Source organism: Schistocerca serialis, chromosome 4 (genome assembly GCF_023864345.2).
Source record: "Schistocerca serialis cubense isolate TAMUIC-IGC-003099 chromosome 4, iqSchSeri2.2, whole genome shotgun sequence".
NCBI lineage: Eukaryota > Metazoa > Arthropoda > Insecta > Orthoptera > Acrididae > Schistocerca > Schistocerca serialis.
Genome location: NC_064641.1, coordinates 726,685,605 through 726,709,632, shown reverse-complemented (window position 1 = coordinate 726,709,632; position 24,028 = coordinate 726,685,605). Strand labels below are relative to the sequence as shown.

The following is a 24,028-nucleotide window of genomic DNA, read 5'->3' as shown; positions in this document are numbered from 1 at the left end:
TCTGCCATTTTGGATGCCATTTATAAAGAAAGGTCCGATAATGGTATCTCCAATAATCCCACACCAAACATTAACTTTCCACGGACGTTGATGCTGTACCTGACGGAGCCATTTTGGATTGTCTGCGGACCAATAATGCATATTCCTCATATTGACAATTCCTTTGTTGGAGAATGATGCCTCGTCGGTAAAGAGAACATCTGCAAAAAAATTTGGATTAGTCAGCAGTTTTTGCTGAGCCCACCGACAAAATGTTACCCTATTGCGGGAGTCATTTCCATGAAGATCCTGGTGTAAATGAACATGGTAAGGATGAAATTTATGACGTTTAAGAATACGCTGTGCACTTGATTTCGACACACCAACTTCATGTTCAATTTGACGTGTGCTGATTTGAGGATTCACAGCTATGGTAGCGAGCACAGCAACTTCAGCACGTTCATCTGTGCGTGTTCTAGGACGATGTCGAGGTCTTGGATTTAATCTTCCCGTTTCACGTAGACGAGATGTGAGACGACCAAACATCCAGCGCGAAGGCGAAGGCTTGTCAGGAATCGTCTTCTGTACAGTCGTTCTGCCTGAACAGCATTTCGTCCACCTACAACAGGGTACAGTACAGGTATGTAGAGTAGGGTAGAAAACAGACATATTAATTTAATAATCATAATGTTCGCTAACAGTACTATCAACAAACAAGCAATCTCATAACGTATTTCCCGTCAACGTACATTCTCCATAGATCAGCAGCATTTCTACCATATCTTCATGTGTGTACATTATACTGTACAGTATAAGTTCCACAACACAACGTTTATTCACAATGTGTACTACCTCCGTGCCGTCACTAGATTACTCTGATGCACTGGCAAGCGGTGTACTGCACGCCAAAGCAACAACAAATGGTATGCTCGGAGGGTGGTGGAGTACAGGAGTCTGCATGGGTCGCAAATCATAAACAAGGCGAAGTGGTAACTGTGGCAGTAGTGGGAACTACGTTGGACACTTGACTAGGTAGAGCCAGGCCCTGCGCGACAGGCACAATGGGTCATATAACGCATTAGATAAACCTTATTTTCGGTATGCAGGAAAAATAAGACAACCTGACGGGTGTACACCGATCGGTACTGGTTCATATTGTGTACGTAGATACGTAAAACGTGCAAGAAGGAAACCATTATGTGCTTATGAGAGTTGATGGCAGCAGACCGTATTATTCGTTTCGGACCTCTTGATAAGTATGGAGGTGTGATTACACATGTCAATCACATCGTGATTACGGGCGGCATGGGGTTCACGCCTGAGCCTCAGGACGTGCGCTAGCAGCGCATGTCGGGTGTTTCAAGCGTCATCTTCGCGTCTCAATATCTCGGGATGTAATGGGAATATTGCGATGCAATCAACGCCATTGTGTATGTGCTTTGTCATGCTATGGATTGCTGAAGAAAAAATATAGGAGGTCCATTTAAAAAAACATAAGTTTGTGTTAAAAAACACATATGCTTTCGTTTTAGAATGTTTCCAAATATGTACATTCATGGGCCCCAGCCCTACATTGATACCGGTGAAAGTCGTTTTCCAATAGCTGTTATTGTTCCAGAGATATTTTGGGTGGACAAGATAGCTGGGACACCCTGTATAACTTGCCTTTATTAAAGTCAAACGAGTTGTAAAAACAAGCAGCAGTGAAATTGACTGATTAGACTTTAGAAAAATGACTTTTAAACAGCTGACGCTAATTGTAAGCCGCCAGCCATTAACTGTACCCCAAAAAGACAGAATTTAAAAAAAAACAGTTAACTACAGTTAGCAAAATTCATTGAGCAGTTTTTTTTAACTAAATCACCTTCAGACAGCGGCGATGAATTATGAATCCACCGTCAGTAAAGGCACAGGAAAACTAATTAACAATCACTGAATATTTAGCTACAGTTAACCATAATTCTCTGATCATATTTTGGGCAAATGATTTTTAAACAGCTGTTGTCAATTATGAACCACTATCATTCATTACACAAACAGAGTAAGGGATTTTAAAAACAATTAACAGTCATTGAATAAGCAGCTACAGTTAGCCAAAATTCTTAACTTGGACAACATGGCCGCATTCCTTCCATTCCTTAGGCCTGCAAGAGACTGGACCGTCTTCAGTATCGTCGAACCGACTAAATAGCCTCCAAGCCGCTAGTGTGGTTTCTAAAATATTATGCCCACTCACGGAAACCACTCTGCAGGGCAGGCGATAACCGACAGTCTAAACCAGGCTCGGCACCTTCATAGAAGCTAATTAGTTCTCTCGTGTACCATCTAGAACTCCAAACCTCTCGCGACCCAGGCTGATTTGCTCCGCGCATCACACATTCACTGCCCAAAACCTTGCTGCTTCGCGGCTTTTGTCGCCACCGATGGCGCCACCGGCAAACACTCAAAATTATCCGGACAAAGATTGTGAACGAGGGCCGAAATCGATAGAAGGCTGAGCACGCACGCCTCAAGTGCCGCCTTGGCGGAGGTGTCATTTGTACTCAGGTGATTCGTATGGAAGGGTTTCCGACGTGATTATGGCCGCACAACGGGAATTAACAGAATTTGACTGTAGAGTGGTACTTGAAGCTAGATTCATGGGCTCTACCAGTTCGTAAATCCTTAGGGAATTCAGTACTCCTAAATCCGCAATGTGAAGGGTGTGCCGAGAATATAAAATTTCAGGGATTACCTCTTACCACGGACACTGCGGTGGCCGACAGCCTTCATTTAGCGAGCGAGAGGAGCAGTGTTCACGTAGTAGTCAGAGCTCACAGACAAGCAACACTGCGTGATATAAACGCAAAAATCACCTTGGGACGTACCGCAACCGTATGTATTAGGACAGTGGGGCGAAATATGGCGTCAGTGGGCTGTGGCAGCAGATGACGGATGTAATTGCATTGGCCAACAGCACAACGCCTGCAGCCCCCCTCCTAGCCTCGTGACCATATCAGTTGGGCTCGAGACGACTGGAAAGCCGTGGGCTGGTCAGATGAGTCACCATATCAATAAGAAATGGTGGTTGGGTCTGAGTGTGGCACAGACCCCCACAAAGGTATGAACCCAAATTGTCAACTAGGCACTGTGCAAGTCGATGGTGGTCCTGAGCCGTGGCGGCTGGCGCTAGGATGCTCCACTTGCATATCGATATCGATCTCGATATTCGGCTGTACTGCTATCTTTGACTGCTCCCCCGGCGGTTTGCCGAGTGAACGTGTAACAAGGAGTATCCGGTCGGCGTTCAACGAGCGAACTTGTGTTGAAAACAAGCCCGCGTCCCTAACTGTGGTGCGTGGGCCTCGCCGTGCTCGCTTCCCTTGTCTTTCGGCCCGCGCCAGATGTACGGAGCCGACCATTGGGCGCCTTGACGTGCAAAATTGTGGTGGGTTTGTCGTCTCCCGCTGAACAGCTTCCCAGCTCGTAATTTGCAAGCTTCAAGTTTTGTATGACTTCTATTCTGTGTTTAACTAAGAAGATTGTGGAAACTTATTGTGGCATGGGTAGCTGTCGGAGATGGTTCTGAACTTGGTCCCACAGTGGCTATTTTTAAGGAAACTTATGTTCCACATTCCGTTTCTGTTAATCCGTGGAGTGTGCTTTCACGCAAATTTTAACTTGTTTTAGCGCATATTGCCAGCTTTGGGGCTGGCTGCAGTTCTGTAGGTGCCCGGCAGCCATAAAGTTGATGGTTTAATCATTTGTCACGGAATCATTTGGTATGTTTACCTAACGTTGAAAGTGCCTTAAGGCAACTGGAAGTGATCTCTTAAGTTTCCCACTAATTTACTGGGAGACGGATTATGTTAGAGTATTGCTCCGTAAGAATTTGTGGGTGTGCTTATTATTTATTCCGGGCAACGGCCTTGCCGCAGTGGATACACCGGTTCCCGTGAGATCACCGAAGTTAAGCGCTGTCGGGCGTGGCCGGTACTTGGATGGGTGACCATCCAGCCGCCATGTGCTGTTGCCATTTTTCGGGGTGCACTCAGCCTCGTGATGCCAATTTAGGAGCTACTCGACCGAATAGTACCGGCTCCGGTCAAAGAAAACCATCATAACGACCGGGAGAGCGGTGTGCTGACCACACGCCCCTCCTATCCGCATCCTCATCTGAGGATGACACGGCGGTTGGATGGTCCCGATGGGCCACTTGTGGCCTGAAGACGGAGTGCTTTATTATTTATTCCAGTGTGGCTGTGATTTGACTTTATTTAAATTGCAATCTATTTGTGATGCAGGCCATTTGTTAAGACTGCCTGTTCCCTGGCGTCGGTGCGGTTATGGATTGTCAGGACCGCTCATTGTGGTGCCGGTCGGATTATATATGAATACATATCGCCTGCTACGTGATCCTGTGAACAAGCCGTGGGCAGTGAGCGCTTGTATTGTCTGCCGGCCGTAGCATTATTGCTTTCAAACACTGCTATGGGTCTTAACGCTGTTCTCTTAAAGTTAAGTGCAACTTGGGAATCATTCTGAGTCATTATTTCCGCTAGTTAAGTGAGGCCACCCTGTTGTAATATTTGCTTTACGTAAGTTATTTTACTGGTTGAGTTATTAGTAGCTATTCTTATTTAACACCTATTTAAATCATTTGTGTATCTTTAATGAACATGCAACTTGTTATTATTGCGACCGTGGTTGGCCCACCTTGTATTTTTAGTATAAGCATGTTTCACTGTGGAGCTTTATGTGGGCAGTTCAGTTTCAGTAAGCTTTAAGATTTCTTGTTGTTTTCTGAAGTTGTGGTATTGTGTGGCTGTGTAACTTTGGTTGGAAGTGTATAATGTTGTTAGTCTTTTGAGGTATGGTTGAACAGAAATGATTGTTTGTGAGTGATTATTCACGGTACCTACTATCCATGATTTTGGTTGCGGACGCAAAATAATGCGATTCTTAGTCGTGTTTAAGTAATTCAATTAAAGTGAAGATTTGTATATTGCATCAAGTAAAAGGGCAAATGCCCGAATTGAAGTTTATGATAAAATTTGTTTTGAGTCAAATTAAAATTGTGCAATAATCACAAGCTTGTCGATCACCAGTGATCCCGGGCTTCCTATCTCCTTTAAACAACTGTGGTGGGATTGTAATTTTGATTTTCTAAAGAACTGAGTAGTACAAGGGTTCTGTCCCATAATGTGTGGGCTGTGTTTACATGGGCTGCACTGGATCGTCTGGTGCAACTGAACGTATCGTTGGCAGGAAAAGGCTGTTTTGTGTCACCAGACCACAAATGATCTGAAGAACATTCTGAACAATTCGCGCGAACGATTTGGCCACCCATCTAACATTTATAAGACATAACCGAGAGGTCATTTTACGCATAAAATCCTGCACCGGCAACACTACTGCAATTAATTAAGGCTACAGAGGCAGCATCGCTCAATACTTGTGCAGAGGCCTTTCAACGACTTGTTGAGTCTATGCTACTTCGAGTTGTTGCACTATTCCGGGAAAAAGGAAGTGCGGAACAATATTAATAGGTATCCCACGATTTTTTGTACGTCGCTGTATATATTGAACATGGGTCCTAGCTGTCCTGTATCTCAAAATCAGCTGTTATTAACCCTTATTTTACTCATTGCCAATTGTACTCTTGACTTTGACTCTGTGGTGACACTCATTCCTACTAACTTTGCTCTGTGGATAACTAATCAGATCTTGCAAGCACCACAAAAAAGCCGGCAGGTTTTCCACTACGGTTATCTACAAAATAATATGCCGATGAATCAGTTTAAGGTTCACACGCTCGTACTGAACACTGGCAGTAAAGCACATGAGACCCCCGAAAGGAAAAAGAACAAAAATCAAACAATGCACTTATCCAAACCATAAACCGTCGCCGATAAGCAACACTGATTGATAACCCATGTGAAAATGTGACAACTGACAATAATAAACTCAAATTATTAAATAAAACCCTACTGTCTCAGCAGGTTACCTTCCATTCGGAATGCGGTTGCACTCAGCGACTGTTATATTGACTTGTAAATTATAGATTGCAGCAATCAATCGTCCTTTTTAAATTTTAATATGCTGATACAGATTTCGGCTAGAAACTAGCCATTCTCATGGCACTATTATTTTCACACAGTGCATGTATTCAGTGAACTGTGGGTAAAGCCCGATCAACAGGGACTTACATGCATTGAGCGAAAATAATAGTGCATTGAGAATGGCTAACTTCTAGCCGAAATCTGGATGTGCATATTAAAGTTTAAAAAGGACGACTGATTGATGCAATGTATAATTTACAAATCTTACTGTCTGTCTGTTCTGTAGAAGCTCGCAGTGTACAGATAACCATGAGAACGGACCACATGGATGGTAACTTTGTATCTTTGAATTAGCATTCGACCCCCTATGACATTCTCTCGTGGTCTTATGACATTCTCTCGTGTTCAGGTCTCGCTCCAGATCGTAATCTTTGCCACCGTATATGTCAGCGGAAGTACTGCATAATGTGTAGCGTAGTCGACCCAATACAATTATTATTAACAGATCTATTTCTGACGCATACTGGATAAAGAGTATAGCAATCAACCGAATACTCGACGGCATATAGGGATAGGAAAAATTGCAACGCATTCGATGATTTTAGCCTGCCAAAAATTCAGTTTCCTTTCAGTACTCGATATTCACAATGCTCAAATTCATATTGTTCTCTTCTGAGTGGTCTCAGAGGATTAGAAGGGAAAGCGGTGACGAAACGCTGGGTTGTGAATGTTCTCCACAAAATCTGCTGTTCACGAGACTGATTTATTAATTAACGTCATGAATGAAACCCATTCTGGAATACACAGTGCCGTGAAACAAGATTTTAAAAGGAGTTTTATATATTATGCTATAAGAATGATCCCTTAATGAACACATCACCATTACTAAACAACAAAATTATGAGAAGGATGGAACTTAAGTAAAGTCTTATGAGGATCAAAGCGTCAAACCAGATACCTGATGGGATGCACGATCCATTCATAAAGGATGAGTGTGGAGGTTAAACCATTCTAAGACAGCAACCTAAATGCTCAAGAGAACCTAGAGAGCACTGGAGAGTATCAGAGGTGTATGCCTAGGTGGACGAGTGGACGTACAAGGGCACAAAAGTATAAAAATCATTAACTGAGAAATTTTCCACAAATAATGTTACTACTGTAAGAAAAGGTTCGAGTGGCTGTAGCCCTCCGATAGCATGCATATCCAGGACACGCCTTTGGCTGATGGTCGAAAACCAGTTTTCAAAGAGAAAGCTCGACCTAAAATTTGAGGAAATGGATAGAAAGAAAGCAGTTCGTAGGCAGTAAGAACAAAGAAACCCATTGCAAGTAATATCCCTCATCTTTACACTACAAGACCCGAAGTTTAACAGTCATTCTCTCGAGACAAAGCAAGACTCATGGAATTTGATAAAACATGTGAATTAACCCAAGAAAACTTCAGAACAACCAAACTCGTAAAGCTACACATTTCTGTGTCTGAAAAATTTCTGAGTCAATCGCAAACACAAGTCGAAATAATACAACGGCATGCTTAGTCGGTGATGCCAGAGCAATGCTTGCAGATCGCGTCTAACCAATAGTGCCGAGTTCCTTCTTAGGAGGTCGCATTTACCCTGGGCTAGTGGAGGGGGTAAGTGACTGACCAGAGTCTCTCGTTCCACCTCAATCAATCTAAAAGGCTAGGCTGGCACTGCAGGCCTACGACTCTATGATGACCTCTGAATGCACTGTAGTGAACTTCAGATCAGACGTATACTCCAGTTACACATAATCACGCACACAAAGGGAAAAATGAGGAGGAAAGTGGACTGCATAAAAGAAACAATAAATAAACAAAATGGACAGGGGAGCACTCTTCTTTACCAGGGATTACAGACAGACCTGTCAGAGAAGAGTCATAAAAGAGAAAAGGAATGAAAGAACTAGTTGCGTCAAGAAGTTAGTCCAAGGAAATGTACGATTATGCATCTCTTCCATGCGTGATGTGCCTAGTCAGTTTCGTTCCTCCAGGTGGTCCTGCCAACGTATTCATCCTAAATACGTTATTCCGCTAGCAAGGAATTTCCGCAAGTACTGGTGCAAGGACTTGGTGAGGTTTTAGTACTTTCAACATTGCAGCCCAGACAGCAATCGTGATAATCTAATATATAAGAAACTATCAGTCTCGACTGTGGTAATGAAACCAATCTTTACCTAGGTTTCAGCCCAAGTAACTGAGCCTTCTTCAGGAGGTAAACCTGATTCTATAATATGTCTACGGGGGCATGGTCTAGAAATAAAACTAAAACAGCCTTAATAGGCGTATCACATTTTAAAAATTTGGTACATAGGTACTTCGTTAAGCTTAAGTCTTGGTGGTGACGTTGTGCCTATGTACCGCATTTTTAAAATGTGGCTAGGCCTATTCAGGCTGTTTTAGTTTTATTTCTAGACCATGCCCTGGTAGACAGAACAGGTTTATCTTCTGAAGGAGGCTCAATTATTTGGGCTGAAACCTAGGTAAAGGTTGGTTTCATTACCGCAATTGAGGCTCATAGTTTCTTATGTACTTGATGAGGTGTTTACATTAGAACAAAAATTTTCGCAAGTTTATTTGTATAAGTTGCCTGGGCCAGTTAATTTCTGGTATTTGATGTAAGTACTTGCAGAAGAGTTTCGTGAGATAGGCAAGTGGAAGTCTGGAGTGTCGCGCTTACAACATAGAGCAGCTACCACAGTTGTTGCAATTTATTATCGAAGAAAAATCGCGACAAAAAACAAAAAGTTAACTGAAAAAGATCTGTTTCGGTGAAGAAGTGGATACAGAGGTGCACATATTTCAGTTATCAAGAGATACACTTGAATGAACTGAAATCTGAGGACTTTACTCAGATTAAAATCTTTTGAAGAATGTCATATGCAGGTTTCGAACACCTCTTATCTATTGTCTGTTGTGCCATGAAATTGCCGAAGACAGGATACAAGAATACGACAAACTAATTTACCTAGAGATCACTTTCCAAACAGTGTTTATTACTAATGCAATGTATTTACTCCAGGCTAATATTAACAAATCAGCTGAAATTTAATGGCATCTGTACAACCATTCTACTTCCACTTCTGGAGAAACAAAGTAACATGTAAATTCATTTTGCACATCCTCAGCTGACAGTGTCCAATTATACAGGATCTCATAGAAATGTTGTGACATTGTAGAGGGTGTCTTGAGGAACAAATCGGGGCTGGGAAATCGTGTCTGGAAATGTCATCCAACGACGCTTCAGAAAGCCGAAGTTATAGGGGTTGGCGCCTGCCATCAGGCTAGTCCTCTGGCAGCACACGTGACTTGCGTGCTGGCGCCCATAGGCGAAACGTCTCGAAACGTTGTTTGCTATTCAGTGATCGCGACTGATTGTCGCGATCACCAGTTGACAAGTTGGACCTAGTTGCTTCGAAGACACATCTTGTCTCCTATGAATGCGATGCTCTGTTGGCTTCATGAAAGATAATTTTGGACACAGGTTTCAATCTGCAGTCTACTTTTTCCTTTGGAACCTTCTAAAACTGCATTCCAGTATAGAGGAAAAAAACAAGCATTGAAGGAATTTGAGGGTTTCAGGAGAAAAATCAACTGTAGATTGAAACTGTCATCTACCAAGTCTATGGAGCAATGCTTTCATAGGAGACATGGCCTGTGTATGCGGCAGCTAGCTCCATCTTCTCCCCGGGTGATCGTGGCAATCAGTAATGATCACTGAATAACAAACAACATTCCGAAATGTTCCGCCTATGGTGTTTCAGCGTGCTAAGTCACGTTTACTGCTGAAGGAGTGGCGCAGTGGCAGGCGCCAGGATCTATACCCCGACGTTCTGTAGCGTCGTTATATGACATTCCAGAACAAGGGTTCCCATCCTGGACTTGTTTCTCAAGATACCCTCTTTAACCCCTCGAAGTTTGTCGCAAAAGGGACAAGGAGGGAAGAAAACAGGAAGGAAGGAAGGGTAGGGTTTAACATCCCTTCGACATCGATCTCATTAGAGGTGGAGCACAAGTTTGGATTGTTTCAAGGATGAGAAGGGAATAGGCCGTGCCATTTGAAAAGAACCATCCTGGCATTTGCCAGGATTATGTACGAAAAATCACTGTATTTATTCAAAATAGTCTCCTCCTTAATCAAGACCTCGCTGAAATGGTGTGAAAAGTGGTTTGAAACAGTCACTGTAGTCCTTCTCTGGATACGCATTTAGTACTGCAGTGTAATTTTCTTGGGTGTCCCTAACTGGGTGATAAAGTTGTCCTTTAATTTCCAGCTTGATTTTGGGGAACAACGAGAAGTCGCCTGGGGATAAATCCGGCGCGTACGGTGGGCGATCCAGGACTGTAATTCATTTGATAGGCAAAATCTCGTGCACAATCTTCGCTTTGTGGGCTGGGATGTTGTCATGGAGGAGCAACCAGGGATCTGCCTCTCGGTATTTGGGTCGAATTTGACAAATTCTCGCTTACAAACGCTGGAGGACTAAAATACATGATATTGCCTCACTGCTCCATTGCCATTTTCGGCCAGTCAGACACATACTGTTACATTCGTGGCCAAGACGCCTTCTGTAGCAGTGCCACAGTTTTGACATTCTACACAGCTGTTTTTGGAGCTTCAAGGATCGTAAGGCAAAAAGTCGCCATGAGATAGCATTGCAGTTTGAAATTTCATAAAAGGAGTCCTAACGGAACTGGGAGATACAGTGTAGGATCTATGCTGATCCATCGTGAATACTGGAGAGTGACCGACCAAATATTTACCAAAGAAAAATCGCCAAATAGCCATGTGTTTTCGGAAGTTATTTTATTTAGGTGTCCAGCTTCACCATCTCATTAAAGCCATTCTCAGCCCTCATGCACTCTATGTATAACTGGAATCAACAACAAAAAATAAAAAATTGCTTCACAGAATCCGGGTATTGAGGATTCCCGTTTCGGATGCAACGCTATAGCTGATTCTCTATGTATGCAGTGCACCGGGGCTTGAAGATGGCTTTAATGAGATGGTGAAACTAGTCGTCTAAATGAAATAGGCACTGAAAACATACTGCTGTTAGGCGATTTTTCTTTGGTAAACATTGTGTAGGTGTCGATTAGAGAAAAAGGACACTCGTGACAAGCAACTCTCGGTACGGGAAAAACACCACGGACTCTGTAGTAGAGTCACTTGCCACGCCTAGTCGAATGGGACAGGAAAGGCGCTCGTGTAGAGGGGCCTTATGTGTCGGGTCTATAGCGAGAGGACTGCGCCGCCCGGAGCGGACACGCGCGCGGCCTGGCACAGCCCCCGCCTCCTCCAACTCCTTCTCCTCCTCCTCCAGCCCCTGCCGCCCCCTCCCACTAAGCCCTGCCCCCTCCAACCCTAATAACTCAATCGGGCGTGTTGGCGGCCCCGGGCAGCAGCCGGGTGGTCCCGCCGGCCGCGCTCTCCTAAGTGGACCTCACACTCGGCTCCAGACGCCCCGCTCGGCTCCGCGCCGCCGCTGATGCCTCGCAACTAGCGTCCGCCTGCCAGATTAGCATCTTTATTAGGCGGCGGCGTCTCTGAGTTACACCTGGGCTCACTAATAACCCGCAGAGTAGGCTTTACCGGAAAACCCGACACTGTCTAGCGCTTCTCGGTGGTTTATTAGCACCCTGTGATACAAAGAAAAGAAAAACATCGCCTGGAAGGACCCTTCGGGTCGATCAGCTGTAGAACTGGGAAGCTATTGGGTCTGTGCCACCTGTGACACCTCTGTTTCGTGAAACATATAAAAAGTGCAGTTTCCTAACTCTCTGATGTGTGCGGTTGACGTTTCCATTGGTTTCTCTACCGCTGTGGATACACTGAAGAGCCAAAGAAACTGGTACGCCTGCCTAATATTGTGCAGGGCAGTCGCGAGCACGCAGAAGTGCCGCAACACGACGTGGCATAGACTCGACTAATGTCTGAAGTCAGAGAACTGACATCATGAATCCTGCAGGGCTGTCCATAAATTCGTAAGAGTACGAGGGGGTGGAGATCTCTTCTGAACAACGCATTACAAAGCATCCCAGACATGCTCAATAATGTTCATGTCTGGGGAGTCTGGTGGCCAGCGCAGGTGTTTAAACTCAGAAAAGTGTTGCTGGAGCCACACTGTAGCACATGAGGGGTGTCGCATTGTCCTGCTGGAATTGCACAAGTCTGTCGAAATGCACAATGGACGTGAATGGATGCAGGTGATCAGACAGGACGCTTAGGTACGTGTCACAAGTCAGAATCGTATCTAGGAGTATCAGGGGTCCCATATCACTCCAACCGTACACGCCTCACACCATTACAGAGCCTCTACCATCTTGAACAGTTCCCTGGTGACATGCAGGGTCCATGGATTCATGGTGTTGTCTCCACACCTGTACACGCCCAGACGCTCGATGCACTTTGAAACGAGACTCGTCCGACCAGGCAACATGTTTCCAGTCATCAGCAGTGCAATGTCGTAGTTGACGTGCCCATGCGAGGCGTAAAGCTTTGTGTCGTGCAGTAATAAAGGGTACAGGAGTGGGCCTTCAGCTCAGAAAGCCCATATCGATGATGTTTCGTTGAATGGTTCGCACGCTGATACTTCTCGATCACCCAGCACTGAAGTCTGCAGCAATTTTCGGAAGAGTTACACTTCTGTCAAGTTGACCGATTCTCTTCAGTCGTCGTTGGCCCAGTTTGCAGCGATGTCGGAGATTTGATGTTCTACCGAATTCCTAATATTCACGGCACACTTGTGAAATGATACTACGGGGAAATCTCCACTTCATCGCTATCTCGGAGTTGCAGTGTCTCATCGCTCTGCGTCGACTGCAACACCATGTTCAAACTCACTTAAATTCTGGTAACCTAAGACTGTAGCAGAAGTTACGGATCTAACAACTGCGCCAGAACCTTGTCTTATATAAGGGTTGTCTATCGCAGCACCGTATTCTACCTGTTTACATATCTCTCTATTTGAATACGCGTGGCTATATCAATTTCTTTAGCGCCTCAGTGTAATACGATAATACACTTTGTAGAGCTACATCAGAACACTCGTGACCTGTTGAGTCGAACCCTGCAGGCACGTAGGCAGTTCAAGAAAGTTGTACTCTAGTTTTAATTGTTTGTAGTTCTATACACACTCTGCAGACCACTATAAAGTTATGGAAGACGATACTTAGCATGGTACCACAGTTACATTTTCTTCCCGTTCCAAGTGTGTTTGGAGTGCAGGACGAGTCACTCTTGCGTACTTAGTCCTTCACTATCCCTATGGCAGCGATACGTAAGTTTTCTCACTTGATACTGGTTCTTGAAATTTTGTAAACGGGCATTCACAGAATGTTTTGCGTCTAGTTTCGAGCCTGCAAATTTGGGTTCTTCGATATTTCCGTACCAATTCCCATGAGTCAAACAAATCTGTGACCAATCAAACTGTCCTTCTTTCTATACCCTCTATTCCCAGCTAGTGCCATTTGGTATGGCTCTCACACACTTGAGCAATATTCTAAGATGGGATGCGCAAATGTTTTGTAAACACTGTCTGTAAACTGAGTGAATTTTCCCAGTATCCTGCCAATGAACTGAAGTCTGCCACCTGCCCGATCTACGACCGAGCCTATTTAATCATACGGGTTCGTATCCTTAAAAACTGTTATACCATGGTATTTGCGTTTCACTGATGCCAAGTGTGAAACATTAACATTTTAGATATAGGATAACATATTTTTTTTCTTTTTGCGAAGAATTTTTTACATTTCTGTATATTTAAAGCAGGTTGTCAATCATTACACCTCTTTGATATCTCATCAAGATCTGATTGAAAATTTCTGCAGTTTTTTTGTAGACAGTGATTCATTATACATAAATTAATCGTACAAGGAAACACTGACGTTGCTATTACTACTGAAACGTCCTCTTAGAAAAATTATACATGACTGTGCTTAAACTGACACACAATATTTTTAGCGCAACGCAATCTGACTTTCAAAAATCCCTACAAAAGAATCGCTCTGACTAACAATAACCTATACCTTTCATGAATGACGTACCTCATAAAAATCTTCGTTACTCAAACTACTGCAATACAGCGTGCGCCAATACTGCCAGCTGAATAAAAGATTCTAACTACTGATAGGCATAGTTAGCAAATGAAAGATTTTGATAAAGAACAAACAATGTATTTACCTTACTAGTGTTCAAAAGTCATAATATATATAGCAGTCATTTTATATATATATATATATATATATATATATATATATATATATATATATATATATATATATATCAGTTCATGATATCCAGTATTACAAATTTACTCTTTCTGGCGCACACACGTCCAGATCGTCCGCTCTTAAAATTCTGCCATCTCTCTCCACACATCCACCACTGCTGGGGGCTCGCCTCCAACTGCGCGACGCTACGCGCTGTTAACGGCCAACTGCCCAACACAACAATAGCAAATTCCAGCCACAGGCTGCACACAGCACAGTCCGTGATTTTCAGATAGAGCGCTACATGGCGTTACCAACATAAAAACCTAAACAGCCCACTTACAGTACTATCTACCAGGCCGTTAATAAATATCAGTAACAAGCATCCCAACACCCTTACCTGGGGTGCATCTGGAGTTACTTCAATTTCTATTGATGGTCCTGAAAGGTGTCATCACATTCCCAGCATGCAACATCTTATTGCTTTCCGTAAATTAATCACAATCACAATCATGTTTCTCCCACTCGATTTATACTGCTTACTAATTACGCTAATGGTATCAGTGCTTATAAGGGTCAAGACATCTTTTTTTATCTATTAACATTCTCTGTTGCGACTGGGGTCCATTACATGTGGAATGGTAAATATCGCTTGTAAGCCTTTGTGTATGCCACAGCAGGAGCTGTGGGCCGAGTTGCTTGCAGAGACACTTTCTTAAAAGATAGAGGCTGACTTCTGAGGACCTTATCAACAGGAGTAGGGGCCAAGTCTTCGGTCAGTCGGGGCGCAGGTACTCAGCCGACCAACATTCTTCTTTTCCATGATCCGTAGTCGGACAGCGCACACAGCAGAGGTGCCGCTAAAATGTGAGAATAATGGACCATGGTGGGAGTCGCCCGCAGCTCGCAAACTGCCTCTTTACATACGTTTTTTCAAGTCGGCTACAGTATGTTTTGCAGAGGACTTTGTATTCAACCCAGTGACTTCTCGGACGGCAACTGGAGTGTGAAACAAGACCCCAATCTCCTGCTGTTCCGGAAGAAGCGACGCTGTTCATCTCTGTTTGATGCTGCTTTCGGTTTCCCGGTGAAAGTGGGTTACATCAATCAGATGCCGGCCATAGTTCCGTGAAGAATTCTTCCCCCAAAATGTTGTAGATGTTCTTAGTGGACGTTCTTAAAAAATACTGGGGAGTGAGAGATTGGGAACTGAAGCTCAAGAAGTACGCAGGAAACCCACGGACTAATGGACTAAACAAGACATTCGTGATAAAGGAATGCGACAGAATGTTCTAAAAACGATGTCGGCGGGGAGTCGGCTGATTGGAGAACGTGGGATAACAGGCAACGCCTTAACAGTTACATCACTGACCATAATTTATCGTTCCTTTTTTATTGGAGGATGTGTTTTATGGGGCAGAATCTGAGAAGAGCGGGGAGAGGAGACACAAAGGGAAGAGTGGACTCTGGGAGAAGACGCGAGGCAGTACGCACGTTCAGAGCTAAGGCTGGGGACTTCAGACTTCAGTGACGGGATGCATCAGCCAACGAAACTTCTTCTGTGAGAAGCAGCCTGTGCGTTGTCTGACAAATGGCAGTGGCATCCACATGCACAATACACGGCTCGTATTCCTACACAGTGATTATGGTGAGACTGTCTGGTGACCCCAAATGGTTAGCCAAGAGTGAAGTTAGGCGATTCTTGCCGCTAAGTTAAATTCGTGAGGGCTCATCCGTGACTAGGCGAGCAGGAGTAGTTCCGTATTCGTTTTCCTTTCCCCATTCGATATGATCTAACAACCACAGTGTGTCCATCAAAAAATGGCTCTATGGGACTCAACATCTGAGGTCATCATTCCCCTATAACTTAGAACTACTTCAACCTAGCTAACCTAAGGACTTCACACACATCTATGCCCGAGGCAGGATTCGAACCTGCGACCGTAGCGGTAGCGTGGTTCCAGACTGAAGCGCCTAGAACCGCTTGGCCACACCGGCCGGCTGTGTCCATCAGTGGCGATTTTCATGCAGTTCAGTTGTTAGGATGTTGATTATTTCTGAACTCCTCGATTCCTTTTCCGAGAACTTCGTCGATTTGCTCCAGAAGTTTGACCATACGGAATACGGGGAGTAGCTCACAATTGGTTCACCTCTTACTTTAACAACAGACAGGAAAAGGTCATTATTCACAATGTTGATAACGGCTGTGATGTGGGATCTGAGTGGGGTACTGTCAAGTGGGGGTGCCCCAGGGATCAGTGTTGGGGCCGCTTCTATTCCTTATTTATATAAATGGTATGCCCTCTAGTATTGCGGGTAACTCTAAAATATTTCTGTTTGCTGATGACACTAGCTTGGTAGTAAAGGATGTTGTGTGCAACATTGGCTCGGTTTCAAATAGTACAGTACATGACCTCAGTTCATGGCTTGTGGAAAATAAACTAACGTTAAATAACAGTAAGATTCAGTTTTTACAGTTTATAACACACAATTCAACAAAACCTGACGTTTTAATTTCGCAGAACGGGAATATATTAGTGAAACTGAACAGTTCAAATTTCTAGGTGTTCAGATAGATATAGTAAGCTGTCGCGGAAAGCCCACGTTCAGGATCTTTTTCAAAGACTTAATACTGCCATTTTTACTATTCGCACTGTATCAAAAGTGAGTGATACTTCGACACGAAAATTAGTCTACTTTGCTTATTTTCATTCGCTTATGTCGTATGGTATTATACTTTGGGGTAACTCTTCCCATTCTGCAAGGATATTTTTGGCTCAGAAACGGACGGTTCAGGCAATAAGTGGTGTGAGTTCACGAACCTCTTGTCGACCTCTGTTCACGAGTCTGGGTATTTTGACATTGGCCTCTCAACATGTATATTCCTTATTGTCGTTTCTTGTTACCAATATTAGTTTATTCCCAAGAATAAGCAGCTTTCACTAGGTTAATACACGTCAGAAATCAAACCTGCATTTGGATCGGACTTCCTTAACTGTTGTGCAAAAAGGTGTGCAGTATACTGCTGCATCCATTTTCAACAAGCTGCCACTCGAAATCTTAGCAGTAATCCACGCGCTTTCGAATCGAAACTGAGGAGTTTCCTCATGGTTCACTCCTTCTACTCTGTCGAGGAGTTCCTTGAAAAATATTGCTGATTCTTATTGTATTGCTGATAGAGATTACTTAAATTTATGGACTGACTTTTTTCAGGTTCGTGAATATTTATTTTTATCTGTTATTACTTTTATGTTGTAATTTCATGTACTGACACGATCCATGACCTTGGAGATTTGTTCCTCAATTTGGCCCTACGGAACTTGACGTGCAAATAAATAAAATAAATTAATTATTACTTGCTGTATGTAATTTATTTGTCCTAATTAAGTTTTACTTTCGTCATTTGGCAGTTAAGATCCATCATAATGGTATTTTTTTGACTTGAAACCTCCATCTTCCTAATCGTCCTACTGGATTACGGTATAACTGACCGTGATCGCATATGCGTAATGAAATTTTACAGTGAGTGAGGCTACCGTTACCGAAGGAAAATAACACAGGTTAGATGGAGGAAATGTACAGTAGACTCTCTTGAAGGAAGTATCTATTGTAAACTGAAGCTGAATACTGATGATAGTTTTGAAATGAGTGGAATATAGCGCAATCGCTCACGAACCGCACAGGGGAGAAAGAGAATACTGCGTAATATTTACTATAAAAATTACTGATAATACAAAGAAAACACTGATTAGCTAAAAGAGGATAATTAAACGGTCGCCAGCCCGCTAGGGCAATGAATCCCCAGAATCTTAAGAAAGGTAATGGCAAAGAAATTTTAGCAACAATCATTGGCGTGGCTACGGAAAGCTGACACGCTTTTCCACAGTATAACAGTTCAAGACAAAATAAATGAATCAGGAACCACTAGTTTGCAGTTACTTATTCAGAAATACTAAATTCTGAATGTAAAATTGAATGAAGTTACTGGTTACTGGCTTAAATTGAACTTCGTTCTGTAGAAAATGACTTTCAGGAATCTCAGTGTAACGTAATGCAAAATTTAGAAAAAGACAAGCAATTCACTTTTGATTATTGAAAGACTGAATTGAATTTTCTGTAAGCAAGTGAACAAATGATTTAACATTTAAACTAAAAAGCATAAAATACATACCAAGCCAGCACAAGTCTTTCGCTGAGCTAAATACAGAATAAAAGAAGTTGCGCACTCTTAATTTGTGCTGTATCTGTAATTATTAGTTATTCCAATGAAATTTTACGTTACGTTAAGTGAATGGAGATAATACGCAAAATTTCAAATTGTTTAAGCCTGTGTTACGCAGTACAAGAATGAACAGTTACTGAGGCAGAAAATATAGACTGAAACTGGTCATTACAAACACACAAAACTGCTAGTAAATAGTTAATCAATTTTGATATCCTTACGAGACTCGGTGATTGCATTGAAAGGAAAGAGACCCTGCCTGGTGATAATGTCTGGGGACAATGACAACACAGGTCTCCTACAAGCTTTAACTATTGCAAGTCATATTCAAGCTAGTCATACTTTGTGACAGAAATTCGACTTGGTAAAGCCCCTACAGTACTATATCTGTGAGTTAACAGTCTTATGATGTTGTAGCCGTACGGACGACGAAAAATGTAGCCGACGACAATACTGAGCTGTCGTTGTTGCTGCTGCTTCTTTTTGAGAGCCCCGAGTAGTCTCCATAGCCACGGATGATTACGGGACAGGCAGTAGTTAGAACTGCAGCTTCGTCTGCCTGTCCGCTCCTACCCTGCTCTCAATACTCGTGGGTTAAGAAATCAGGTGCACCTACACTGGCGCAGTCGTTGCTGCACGCCGCGTCTGCGGAAGCGGCCAACAAATACTTGCCCACTCTCTCATCACTCAAGCTGCTCTGCTCCCTCTCTGCTCGCAACGGGACAGAGAATCTCCATACGCAAAGACAAACAACGGCACAGCTACTGTCACTTCGTCTTTGCTATCGATAAGTTTATTTAAAGTTCACTAGGCTATTACCCCACAATTTACAATATTTTCTTTATAAGTACAGTCAATTATACACAGTCAGAAATAAATATGCTATTACATCGATAACTTATTAAGTATATCTACATATACATCCATACTCCGCAAGGCACCTGACGGTGAGTGGCGGAGGGTACCTTGAGTACCTCTATCAGTTCTCCCTTCTATTCCAGTCTCGTATTGTTCGTGGAAAGAAAGATTGTCGGTATGCCTCTGTGTGGGCTCTAATCTCTCTGATTTTATCCTCATGGTCTCTTCGCGAGATATACGTAGGAGGGAGCAATATACTGCTTGACTCCTCGATGAAGGTATGTTCTCGAAACTTCAACAAAAGCCCATACCGAGCTACTGAGCGTCTCTCTTGCAGAGTCTTCCACTGGGGTTTATCTATCATCTTCGTAACGCTTTCGCGATTACTAAATGATCCTGTAACGAAGGGCGCTACTCTCCATTGGATCTTCTCTATCTCTTCTATCAACACTGTCTGGTACGGATCCCACTCCGGTGAGCGTTATTCAAGCAGTGGGCGAACAAGCGTACTGTAACCTACTTCCTTTGTTTTCGGACTGCGTTTCCTTAGGATTCACCCAATGAATCTCAGTCTGGCATCTGCTTTACCAATGATTAATTTTATATGGTCATTCCATTTTAAATCACTCCTAATGCCTACTCCCAGATAATTTATGGAATCCCAGTTGCTTAACTGCTATAGCGTAGCTAAATGATAAAGGATCTTTCTTTCTATGTTTTCGCAGCTCGTTACACTTGTCTGCATTGAGATTCAATTGCCATTCCCTGCACCATGTCTACTGTCTGTAATAGAGCTTAGAGATTCAGAATCAGAGGTGCAGTAAAAGTTATCAATGGATATTAAACGGCAAAGTTTTTGGATGATGCAAAAGGTATTTTATCCGCATTTTCGGTGTTGCAGATTCGTCCACGCTCAGGATGATCGTAATAAACTTAGATTCGTTTCAGTCAAGATTTTAATTCGATAGTTAGTAAACCCCTCCTCCCTGGGGTGTATCTTTGATTTCTTCATGCCCAAAAACCAGAACTCATTTACTAGGGACACCCCTTTGACATTGTTAAATTCGTTCTGTGCAGTTCTTAAGTTCGTTATTTGAGTTCTCAGTAGCACAGCTGACACATATAGCAGCAGGAAGGCTACTTAACAAATAGTAGCATTGCCTTGGTCATGAGAGAGTGACTGAGTTGCTACTCCTCGGTTGCCGGAGTCATACATGGTAACCTATTTATAGAAGCAGAAACTGCCTAACAGTAGGGGAACAACAACATGTCTTTCGCACAATTGCGTTACTTCCCGCTCAAGATACAAATACAGAATTGAGTGGTAGATCAGTTGTACCAAGCCAAAAAATCACTCTTTTTTTAAAGTATTGTACTTCGGCGAAGGCTCAATAGAGACGATACACACAGAAGTATATTTTACTGTGCTCAGTCAACTATATGAAGATTCTGGCTTATCACTTATTATACAATACAGGCGTAAGACTCTCCGTAGTGTAGCCAAAAAGGACATGCAATCAGATTGAGAAAAGTTCAATCATACCACACTCATCTACCTTGTAATTAAAGAATGCAATAAAGCCATGGCCGAGCGGTTCTAGGCGCTTCAGTCTGGAACCGCTCGACCGCTACGGTCGCAGGTTCGAAGCCTGCCTCTGACATGGATGTGTGTGATGTCCTTAGGTTAGTTAGGTTTAAGTAGTTCTAAGTTCTAGGGGACTGATGACCTCAGATGTTAAGTCCCATAGTGCTCAGAGTCATTCGAAACCATTTTTTGAACCAATGAAGCCAAACACTCATTGCCACTTTGGAGGGTCCGCAGGAACAAGTTTATAAAGCAAAAAAGGCAATTAAAGATTACATAATCCAGCATTATGAAGAACTCTACATAAGCATGGGCGTTCCTGTTAATATAAAATCCGACAGCTCGAATCCCTGCAGAAGACGAGGGACTATAATTCTGGTTTTTTTTTTCAACCGTTCGACCTAGAAGAACTAACATAGTTACAGCCAATAAGCCGCCTGGAGCACGTGAACACTTCATTGCCCTTCGCATTTTTAAAAATTTCCGTGATCGAAACTAGCATTTCTATCGAACACTATTTGTACTTACTTATGGTTTCGACCCCACTTCTTTCAGACAATAATGGGACGCATCTTGCATTTGAAAACTAGAATTAGGATCAGCTAGTGCCATACACCTCTCGTAACCTTCCATCGAGCCCTGAATCCAGGATGCCTACTATTAACAACATATACCTCAGGTATTGAACCATTTTTGAGACGTCTCCATTAAGATCTAGAGTGATTCACGTTACTAAGACATATGTAAGAAAGGAGCGCAGGCACACGTAGATGACATGAGTGTCTTCCTTTATGGAGAATCAAATATTCGTATCACACAGCTTATCAAGCAACAATATGAAGAGAATAACAGAGCTATTCTCAAAAGGCAGAAATCAGCTGTGTTACAGATGTGCTTACATATTTAAGCCAACTCGAAATATAAGTTGAATGAGAATTGGATGAACAAAATGAAATGATTTTGGATCCCATTACGAGAGCAATCGCTACGGCATTTTAACAGATTGCAAATGGCACGTTTCATTTACACCTACGTTTACCCAAACTTCACTACGTCGTATCACTTTACTGCTCCAAGATGCCCCTTTTAACGGCGGCTACCCACAGTCTGGAGAAAGATCTTGCAAAGGATTCATGGAAAATTCCTGCCGTTGGATGTCAGATTCACTTGGTTGGATGTAATATACAGAAAGGTTCCAACTAGAGAGAAGTTACACAACATCAGTCTAAATAGACCAATTCTGCAGAAGGTAGCCGACCGGAGTGGCCGAGCGGTTAAAGGCGCTTCAGTCTGGAACCGCAAGACCGCTACGGTCGAAGGTTCTAATCCTGCCTCGGGCATGGATGTGTGTGATGTCCTTAGGTTAGGTAGGTTTAAGTAGTTCTAAGTTCTAGGGGACTGATGACCTAAGATGTTGAGTCCCATAGTGCTCAGAGCCATTTGAACCATTTTTTTTTTTTTTTTTGCAGAAGGTACCAGTTACAGGATACCTTCTCAAAGAGATTCATTTACTCAGGTCAAAATGCAGTTTGGTCGACCATAGCATCAGCGATTTCAAACTCATTTCCCAGCCTGACTGGCACATGTTACCATGGGCCAAACACTGGTCGTATGACCTACATGGTATTAGGCTCATTTCGCTCACTACTAGATAACCATAACCACTCTGGTCATATTGGACCTTCAGTGCTATCTAAAGCAGCAACACTGGACCATGCGACAGAAAATATGTTGAATGGTTTCAAAAGCATTTAATCATGTCCCTTGATTTCTACTGACGAAGAATACAAGCCGAAATTCAGTGAACCCCGACAATGTTATAGCAGTAATAATGGTCTTTACTAGACCAGAAACAATATGCTAAGTCCGAGACAGGGATATTGTTTTCCGTTTTCTGTTTTAAGGCTGAAGAATTTTTAATTTCAAGAATGAATATTAAAAAAAGAAAAAGAAGAGGAGAAAAAAAAGAAAAAGTCGTGCCTGAGCATAACGTGACAAGTTAGGTATAGAAGACATTTTTAGAAATAGATAGGATGAGCTGAAGAGGAGATGAAAGGTCCAAATTAAAAAAAAAAATAATGAAAAAGAATTGGCAATGTCGCTCTGTATAGTGAAAGCTGCATTGATTCTTGGTTCCTATACACACACATCAAAAAAGTTTTACATGACCCCAGTTCCCAGAACTACTGAAGATAGACGTTGACTGTGGATATTGTATCACAGACACAGTCCCTTTGACTGTTCAGAAATGTCACTGAACCCACCCAAAGATGTAAACGACCATGCATGAGCAGCGGCTATTAGACGGAGGATATACCACAGTCGATCAGTTCTAGTCATTGCACAAGGATGGAGGTACACGGCTCGTGTTGTCTGTAGTTCAACCATGCCTAGACGGTGAATGCCGCGGTTCGATTGCGTCCGCATTGTTACTTTGTGCCAAGAAGGGCTCTCCATAAGGGAAGTGTCCAGGCGTCTCGGAGTGAATCAAAGCAATGTTGTTCGGACATGGAACAGATACAGAGAGACAGGAACTGTCCATGACATGTCTCGCTCAGGCCGCCCAAGGGCTACTACTGCAGTGGATGACCGCTACCTACGAAACGTGGTTGAAGGGAACCCTGTCAGTCTGAACGCCTTAGACACACTGTCCAGCGAGTGCAGCAAGGTGCAGTTCCCCTGCTGTTTTGGGGTGGCATTATGTGGGGCCGACGTACGCCGTTTGGTGTCATGGAAGGCGCCGTAACGGCTGTACGATACGTGAATGCCATCCTCCGACCGATAGTGCAACCATATAGGCAGCATATTGGCTAGGCATTCGTCTTCATGGACGACAATTCGTGCCCCCATCGTGCATATCTTGTGAATGACTTCCTTCAGAATAACGACATCGCTTGACTAGAGTGGCCAGCTTGTTCTCCAGTAATGAACCCTATTGCACATGCCTGGGATAGAATGAAAAGTGCTGTTTATGGACGACGTGACCCAGCGACCACTCTGAGGGATCTACGCCGAATCGCCGTTGAGGAGTGGAACAATCTGAACCGACAGTGCCTTGATGAACTTGTGGATAGTATGCCACGACGAATACAGGCATGCATCGATGCAAGAGG

The 24,028-nt window shown here is 43.1% G+C and overlaps 1 pseudogene; it reads left to right on the top strand.

Moving 5' to 3' along the window:
• The first annotated feature begins 3,877 nt into the window (after positions 1 to 3,877).
• LOC126476062 (5S ribosomal RNA) lies at positions 3,878 to 3,994 on the top strand (annotated as a pseudogene).
• Positions 3,995 to 24,028: the final 20,034 nt, after the last annotated feature.